This window comes from Erinaceus europaeus, chromosome 12, assembly GCF_950295315.1.
Source record: "Erinaceus europaeus chromosome 12, mEriEur2.1, whole genome shotgun sequence".
Taxonomy (NCBI): domain Eukaryota; kingdom Metazoa; phylum Chordata; class Mammalia; order Eulipotyphla; family Erinaceidae; genus Erinaceus; species Erinaceus europaeus.
In genome coordinates, this window is record NC_080173.1 from 68764595 (window position 1) to 68773526 (window position 8932).

General features: G+C 40.9%; 1 protein-coding gene across 8 annotated transcripts in view; it reads right to left on the reverse strand.

The window, feature by feature from the left end:
• Nucleotides 1-8932, reverse strand: part of LOC103108101 (acetyl-CoA carboxylase 1) — a 338374-nt gene that overhangs the window by 214637 nt on the left and 114805 nt on the right. The gene's annotated exons all lie outside the window — the stretch shown is intronic.

Consider the following 8932-nt stretch of genomic DNA (forward strand, 5'->3'; position numbering starts at 1 on the left):
TCTCATATCTGACATGATAGACTTTAAAATAGATAAGATTAAAAAAGATAGGAATGGACACTACTTAATGCTCAGAGGATCAGTCAATCAAGAGGACTTAACAATTATTAATATCTATGCACCCAATGAGAAGCCATCTAAATACATCAAACTTCTACTGAAAGAGCTACAGCAATATATTAACAGTAACACAATCATAGTAGGGGACTTCAACACCCCACTATCTCAACTTGACAGATCATCCAGGAAGAAAATCAGTAAAGACATAAGGGAGCTAAATGAAGAGATAGATAAACTAGAACTATTGGACATTTTCAGAGTCATTCATCCCAAGAAACTGGAATGCACATTTTACTCAAATCCCCATGGATCATTCTCAAGGATAGACCATATGTTAGGCCACAAAGACAGCATCAGCCTATTCAAGAGCACTGAAATCATCCCAAGCATCTTCTCAGACCACAGTGGAATTAAACTAACACTTAACAATCAACAAAAGATTAGTAACAGTCCCAAAATGTGGAAGCTCAACAGTACACTTCTTAACAACTTCTGGGTCAAAGAGGAAATCAAGGAAGAAATCAAAATGTTTCGAGAGTTCAATGAAAATGAAGACACAAGCTATCAAAATATTTGGGACACAGCTAAAGCAGTCCTAAGAGGGAAGTTCATAGCTATACAAGCACACATTAGGAAACAAGAAAAGGCACAAATAAACAGCCTGATTGCACATCTCAAAGACTTAGAAGACGAACAAAAAAGGAACCCTAAAGCAACCAGAAGGTCAGAAATTACTAAAGTTAGGGCAGAAATAAATAACATTGAGAATAGGAAAACCATAAAAAAAAAAGATCAACGAAAGTAAATGTTGGTTCTTCGAAAGAGTAAACAAAATCGACAAACCTTTAGTCAGACTCACAAAACAAAAAAGGGAGAAGACTCAAATAAATCGGATAGTAAATGAAAGAGGAGAAATCACAACAGACACTGCAGAAATTCAACATATCATGCGAGGCTTCTATGAACAACTATATGCCACCAAGCTAGAGAACCTGGAAGAAATGAATGATTTCCTAGATACCTACCAACTTCCAAAACTAAGTCAAGAGGAAGTGGATAACATGAACAGGCCCATCACAGCTAATGAAATTGAAACAGTTATCAAAAATCTTCCCAAAAATAAAAGTCCTGGACCAGATGGTTTTACAAATGAATTCTACAAAACTTTCAAAGAAGAACTAATACCTCTACTTTTAAAAGTCTTCCAGAAGATTGAAGACACTGGAATACTCCCTGCCAGCTTCTATGAAGCCAACATCACTCTGATACCAAAAGCAGGCAGGGACACAACCAAAAAAGAAAACTCCAGACCAGTATCTCTGATGAACATAGATGCAAAAATATTGAATAAAATTCTAGCCAACCGGATACAGCAGTATATCAAAAAGATTGTTCATCATGACCAAGTGGGGTTTATCCCAGGCATGCAAGGTTGGTTTAATATACGGAAATCAATCAATGTGATCCACCACATCAACAAAAGCAAGACCAAAAACCACATGGTCATATCAATAGATGCAGAGAAAGCCTTTGACAAAATACAACATCCCTTTATGATCAGAACACTACAAAAAAATGGGAATAGATGGAAAATTCCTGAAGATAGTGGAGTCTATATAGAGTAAACCTACAGCCAACATCATACTCAATGGTGAAAAACTGGAAGCATTTCCCCTCAGATCAGGTAGTAGACAGGGCTGCCCACTATCACCATTACTATTCAACATAGTGTTAGAAGTTCTTGCCATAGCAATCAGGCAGGAGGAAGGAATTAAAGGGATACAGATTGGAAGAGAAGAAGTCAAACTCTCCCTATTTGCAGATGACATGATAGTATACATGGAAAAACCTAAGGAATCCAGCAAGAAGCTTTTGGAAATCATCAGGCCATACAGTAATGTGTCAGGCTATAAAATTAACATTCAAAAGTCAGTGGCATTCCTCTATGCAAACACTAAGTTAGAAGAAATTGAAATCCAGAAATCAGTTCCTTTTTCTATAGCAACAAAAACAATAAAATATCTAGGAGTAAACCTAACCAAAGAAGTGAAAGACTTGTATACTGAAAATTATGAGTCACTACTCAAAGAAATTGAAAAAGACACAAAGAAGTGGAAAGATATTCCATGTTCATGGGTTGGAAGAATTAACATCATCAAAATGAATATATTACCCAGAGCCATCTACAAATTTAATGCTATCCCCATCAAGATCCCAAGCACATTTTTTAGGAGAATAGAACAAATGCTACAAATGTTTATCTGGAACCAGAAAAGACCTAGAATTGCCAAAACAATCTTGAGAAAAAAGAACAGAAAAAAGAACAGGCATCACACTGCCAGATCTCAAACTATATTATAGGGCCATTGTCATCAAAACTGCTTGGTACTGGAACATGAACAGACACACTGACCAGTGGAATAGAATTGAGAGCCCAGAAATGAGGCCCCACACATATGGACATCTAATCTTTGACAAAGGGGCCCAGACTATTACATGGGGAAAGCAGAGTCTCTTCAACAAATGGTGTTGGAAACAATGGGTTGAAACATGCAGAAGAATGAAACTGAATCACTGTATTTCACCAAATACAAAAGTAAATTCCAAGTGGATCAAGGACTTGGATGTTAGACCACAAACTATCAGATACTTAGAGGAAAATATTGGAAGAACTTTTTTCCGCATAAATTTTAAAGACATTTTCAATGAAACGAATCCAATTACAAGGAAGACTAAGGCAACTATAAACCTATGGGACTACATCAAATTAAAAAGCTTCTTCACAGCAAAAGAAACCACTACCCAAATCAAGAGACCCCTCACAGAATGGGAGAAGATCTTTACATGCCATACATCAGATAAGAGTTTAATAACCAACATACATAAAGAGCTTGCCAGACTCAACAACAAGACAACAAATAACCCCATCCAAAAATGGGGGGAGGAATTGGACAGAATATTCACCACAGAAGAGATCCAAAAGGCCGAGAAACACATGAAAAAATGCTCCAAGTCTCTGATTGTCAGAGAAATGCAAATCAAGACAACAATGAGATATCACTTCACTCCTGTGAGAATGTCACACATCAGAAAAGATAACAGCAGCAAATGCTGGAGAGGGTGTGGGGTCAAAGGAACCCTCCTGCACTGCTGGTGGGAATGTCAATTGGTCCAACCTCTGTGGAGAACAGTCTGGAGAACTCTCAGAAGGCTAGAAATGGACCTACCCTATGACCCTGCAATTCCCCTCCTGGGGATATATCCTAAGGAACCCAACACATCCATCCAAAAAGATCTGTGTACACATATGTTCTCGGCAGCACAATTTGTAATAGCCAAAACCTGGAAGCAACCCAGGTGTCCAACAACAGATGAGCGGCTGAGCAAGTCGTGGTCTATATACACAATGGAATACTACTCAGCTGTAAAAAATGGTGACTTCACCGTTTTCAGCCGATCTTGGACGGACCTTGAAAAAATCATGTTGAGTGAAATAAGTCAGAAACAGAAGGATGAATACGGGATGATCTCACTCTCAGGCTGAAGTTGAAAAACAAGATTAGAAAAGAAAACACAAGTCGAACCTGAAATGGAATTGGAGTATTACACCAAAGTAAAAGACTCTGGGGTGGGTAGGTGGGTGGGGAAAATACAGGTCCATGAAAAATGATGAATGAAATAGTGGGTGTTGTATTGTTAAATGGGAATCTGGGGAATGTTATGCATGTAAAAAAAAAAAAAAGAAGTAGAAACGCAAAGCAGAAATTGACTGAGTTTGTAGTATGGCACCAAAGTAAGAAAGCAGAAGTACACTAGAGTTTGCAGTGAATACCCTCCCTAACAGTTCCTCTCCACTATTCCAAGCTTTGGGCCCATGATTGCTCAACAATTTGTTTGGCTTTGTATGTTAACTCTCTTTTCAGTCACCAGGTTCCAGATGCCATCAGGATACTAGCCAGGCTTCCCTGGATTGAAGACCCCACCAATGTGTCCTGGAGCTCAGCTTCCCCAGAGACCCACCCTACTAGGGAAAGAGAGAGGCAGACTGGGAGTATGGACCGACCAGTAAACGCCTATGTTCAGCGAGGAAGCAATTACAGAAGCCAGACCTTCTACCTTCTGCAACCCTCAATGACCCTGGGTCCATGCTCCCCAGAGGGATAGAGAACGGGAAAGCTACTGGGGAGGGGGTGGGATATGGAGATTGGATGGTGGGAATTGTGTGGAATTGTGCCCCTCCTACCCTATGGTTTTAATTAATCCTTTCTTAAATAAAAAAAAAAATTTAAAACATAAAAAAAAAAAAATTGAAAATGACTTAGCGAACACAAATTGCCTCATACTATCCTCTGCTGAATTTTCTATAATCATATTTATCTCACCATTGTCAAACTTACAATTTCCCTATCCACTGGATGGACACTGTATCTCACACACTCAAGTTGTAAAGATTTCTCAAGCTGTGTAGTTATATTTGCATTTAACCTAGTCTTTCTCAACAGGAGTACTATGACCATCTTACGAATAATCCTTGGTTGTAAAGGACTGTCAGTACATTGCCGGTATAGTATCCTTGATCCTACTACCAGATGGTTTCACTCATATGTAGAATATTGGAAATTCAAACACATAAAATTACAGATGAAGACAAGGGGGCAGGAAAGTGGCAGTGCACACATCACCATGCACAAGGACCGGGTTCGGGTCCCCAGCCCTCACCTGCAGGAAGGAAACTTCACAAGGGGTGAATTGGTGATACATGTGTCTGTCTCTCTTTTTCTCTTCCTTCTATGTCCCATCCCCTCAATTTCTCTGTTCTATCAAATAAATTAAAAAATGAATAAAAGTTTTTAAAATAAATCACTAATAAAAAGCACTTTTAAAATAAAACTCTAAATTTATTAAAAGTGTTAAAAAGTTTCCAGTAACCTCCTAAAATACTTTTTAAAAAAAGTGTCCGGCAGAAAGATCCTGGTTCTTTACATAACCATTATGCTATACCCCCACCTAGAAAGATCCTGGTTCGAACCCCAGGCTCCCCACCTGCAGGGGGGTCGCTTCACAAGCGGTGAAGCAGATCTGCAGGCGTCTTTCTCTCCCCGTCTTCTCCTACCCTCTCCTTTTCTCTCTGTCCTACCCAACAAAGACGACATCAATAATAACTACAACAATAAAAAAAAAAGGGCAACAAAAGGAAATAAATAATTTTTTTTTTTTAAAAAAAAGTGTTTTTTGGGAGTCGGGCGGTAGCGCAGCCGGTTAAGCGCACGTGGCGCAAAACGAAAGGACCGGCCTAAGGATCCAGGTTCCAGCCCCCGGCTCCCCACCTGCAGGGGGCGTCACTTCAAGTGGTGAAGCAGGTCTGCAGGTGTCTATCTTTCTCTCCCCCTCTGTCTTCCCTTCCTCTCTCCATTTCTCTCTGTCCTATCCAGCAACAACATCAATAATAGCTACAACAACAACAACAACAACAAAAACAAGGGCAACAGAAAGGAATTTTTTTTTTAAAAAAAAAAGTGTTTTTTTATTTTCTTAGCAAGAATACAAACTGCTGCTTTCCTTTCTGGGGACCAACCTCTCTGCCCCTCCTCACCTTCATATCACTCTTGTTCTAGCTATAAATTTGTTTATGAAGCCCCCCTCCCCCAACTATGTCCTGTCCTGCATGCAAAGCTTTCTCTCCAGATCTGAGGCCTTCAAGGTGAAGAACATTGGAAGGACTGGATACAGCAGGCAATACCTGAAGGAAAAAAATGTTTTTTGTGCTTGAGAGAAAAATTGATAGGCAATTTTCTTGATCAAATGGAGATTTCCTTTCTTCCCTCCAGGATCTGTTCAGGGCCAAATAGCTGGTGTGGGGCTGCCCACCACGAGGTAACCCTGCTCCTTCTCCAGATCTCCCCAGCCATAGACTCATGGCATCAGGAGCTGATGACTGTACTATCTGTCTAATTGTAAAGGAGGAGTGGTGCATAACCAGAGTGAAGTTGATAGAGCACCTAAACCCAGGGGACAGAGTTTTGGTTTCTGGTAGGCAAAAGCAGGTACAGCTGGGACCACAGCCAGTAGCGCTGAGGGGCACATAGCTGGGGATGAGCAATGTTCTTAAGGTAAAACACCCTCTTTCCCATCCCCATCATCTCCTCCCCTTCTTCATCCTGCAGATCCCAGGATGACTGAGTAAGGAAAAGAGGAAAAGGATTCTGTTCTGTTCTTCTGTTCTGGAAAAAGGCAGGAGATGTCAGAGTACTCAGGGTTGGGGAGGCCTGCTGAAATGTGTAGTCCCTATGGCTTCCCTGTTCTGAGAGGGAGCGGGGGAGGGGGGCAGGAAGCAGGCCCTTGGAGATTTCATCAGCTCTGTTGCTTATCCTTGACCATTAAGACTTGTGTGCTGGCCACCACTGGACACAGTTAAGACTACTTGGTTCTCCAGCTGTTTACCAGTCATCTCCACAGAGTTCCTTGCATCCTCTTCCTGTGCTATGCCCAGCTGGTAGTTGGGGCCCTGTGCCAGGCAAAAACACAATCATCTTTGGTCACAGCATATCCCATGGAGGCTCCACAAGCCATTGAGGAGACTGCAGGAAGCCTGGAGATAAGGTTAAGTATGCGCTTCTCTTCAACACCTTCCCAAAGCCTAGCAGCAATTTTTTTCTTTTATTAAAAAAAAAAAGGGGGGGGGGAGTCGGGCAGTGGTGTAGTGGATTAAGCGCACGTGGCGCAAAGCACAAGGACCGGAAAGGATCCTGGTTCGAGCCCCTGGCTCCCCACCTGCAGGGGAGTTGCTTCACAGGTGGTGAAGCAGGTCTGCAGGTGTCTGTCTTTCTCTCCCCCTCTTATCTTCCCCTCCTCTCTCCATTTCTCTCTGTCCTATCCAACAACAACAACATTAATAACCACAACAATGTTAAACAACAAGGGCAACAAAAGGGAAAATATTTTTAAAAAGTAGAATCGGGGGGTTGGGGGGTGGCACACCCAGTTAAGTGCACATAGTACTAAGCACAAGGACCCAAACAAGAATCCAGGTTCCAGCCTCCAGCTCCAACTGCAATGGGGACACTTCATGAGTGGTGAAGCAGCTCTGCAGGTGTCTTATCTTTCTCTCTCCCTCTCTGTCTTCCCCTCATCTCTCAACTTCTCTCTGTCCTAGCAAATAAAAATGGAAAAATTGGCCACCAGGAGCAGTGGATTCACAGTGCAGGCATTGAGCCCTAGTGATAACCCTGGGTACAAAGTATCATTGATTCTCTGTTCTCTAACTGCAAGTCATCTGACCAGTCAGGTTTCCCACACACTACAAAAGACCTTAAGGGAAAGGTGCTTATGAAGTAATAAAAATGTTTACACAGAAGCCAGTAAGGTAGCTCAGTGGTGAAACACCCACGCTGCATGTGAGAGGCTCTCGTTTCTGTTCTTAGCACAGGAAAGAGCAACAGAATTCTATGGCTGATATGAAGGTGGTGTGTTCTCTTACTCTCTCCCCTCTCAAAATACTGATAAAGGGTTGGTGAGGAGATGGCTAGTGGTAAAACACAAGCATGAGGCATTGTGTCCAAACTCCACCACCACATTATTTAAAACATTTTAAGTTTACATAAAGACCTGACCCCTTTACTCAGCCACTAAACACCACCCTCTGCTCTTCTTTTCAGCACAAAGATATGCTTTGTTTACTAACTCTGTAAAGTCTACTATGCCTAAACAAGACATGTAATTAGTACGCTGCAGCCGAGGAAGTGGCTAAGCAGGTAGAGCACAAGATGCCTATGGCAGAGCAGTACTCTGGTTCTTTCTCTTTCTATCTCATATCACATAGTAGATAAATATACTTTTTTTTTTTCACCAGAGCTCTGCTCTGCTCTGGCTTACGGTGGTACAGGGGATTGAACCTGGGACTTTGGAAGTTTCTAGCTTGAGAGTCTCTTTGCATAACTACTATGCTACACTCTGCCCTAAATACACTTCTTTACATGATGCAACAATGTCAGGAAAACAGAGTAGAAAAGTTTTATCTATGCACCCTGACATAAGTTATTACTTCTATTTAGGTCTCAGTGTTCTCATCTATTTAAATGAAAGGCATTAAATTATCACTCTGGTTCACTGCAGTTTTAGGAATCTGTTGAATAAAGTATAATTAAATTGATTTATTCTTTTTCTTTCAACCTCAACATTCTCAGGGTCCTCAGAAGCAAGGACCCCCAAAGCCCCAGGGATAACGAAAAGACATGATAGTCAATCGAGCCAGATTCAGTATAGAATTTTACTACAAAGTCTGTACCTTGAATGTATGAAAAAAGACCTGAATTACTTTATGACCCATTAATAGTAGAAGCACCAAGATAATAACAGCAGTGACAGACACCCTAACTGTGATGTTTATCTGGGGCAGACCTATAACCTCAACCCTGAGTATACATTAGAATCACCTGAAAGGCTTTCTGAAAAGAAAAAAGAAAGAAAGAAAGCCCAGCAATATCAAATGAATCAGAATCTCAGTAGTGGGGCACATTTCTGAAGGCCTCACAAGCAATTCTAATAAACGGGAAAAAAAAAATAAAAAAACCACAAGAGTCACTAGGTCCTTTAATTCAAGTAATTCAAAATGAATGACTAAAAGTATCTCAGACACTGGTTGTTAATCAAACATCAAAAGCAGTAGTCCAGTGCTGACATTCTTCTTACATTAAGTTGTATTTCTTTTTTTTTTAAGTATTTACTTATTTATTCCCTTTTGTTTCCCTTGTTTTTTTTGTTGTTGTTGTTTTAGTTATTAATGTTGTTGTTGTTGGACAGGACAGACAGAAATGGAGAGGAGGGGAAGACAGAGAGGGGAAGAGAAAGATACAAAGATAGACACCTGCAGACC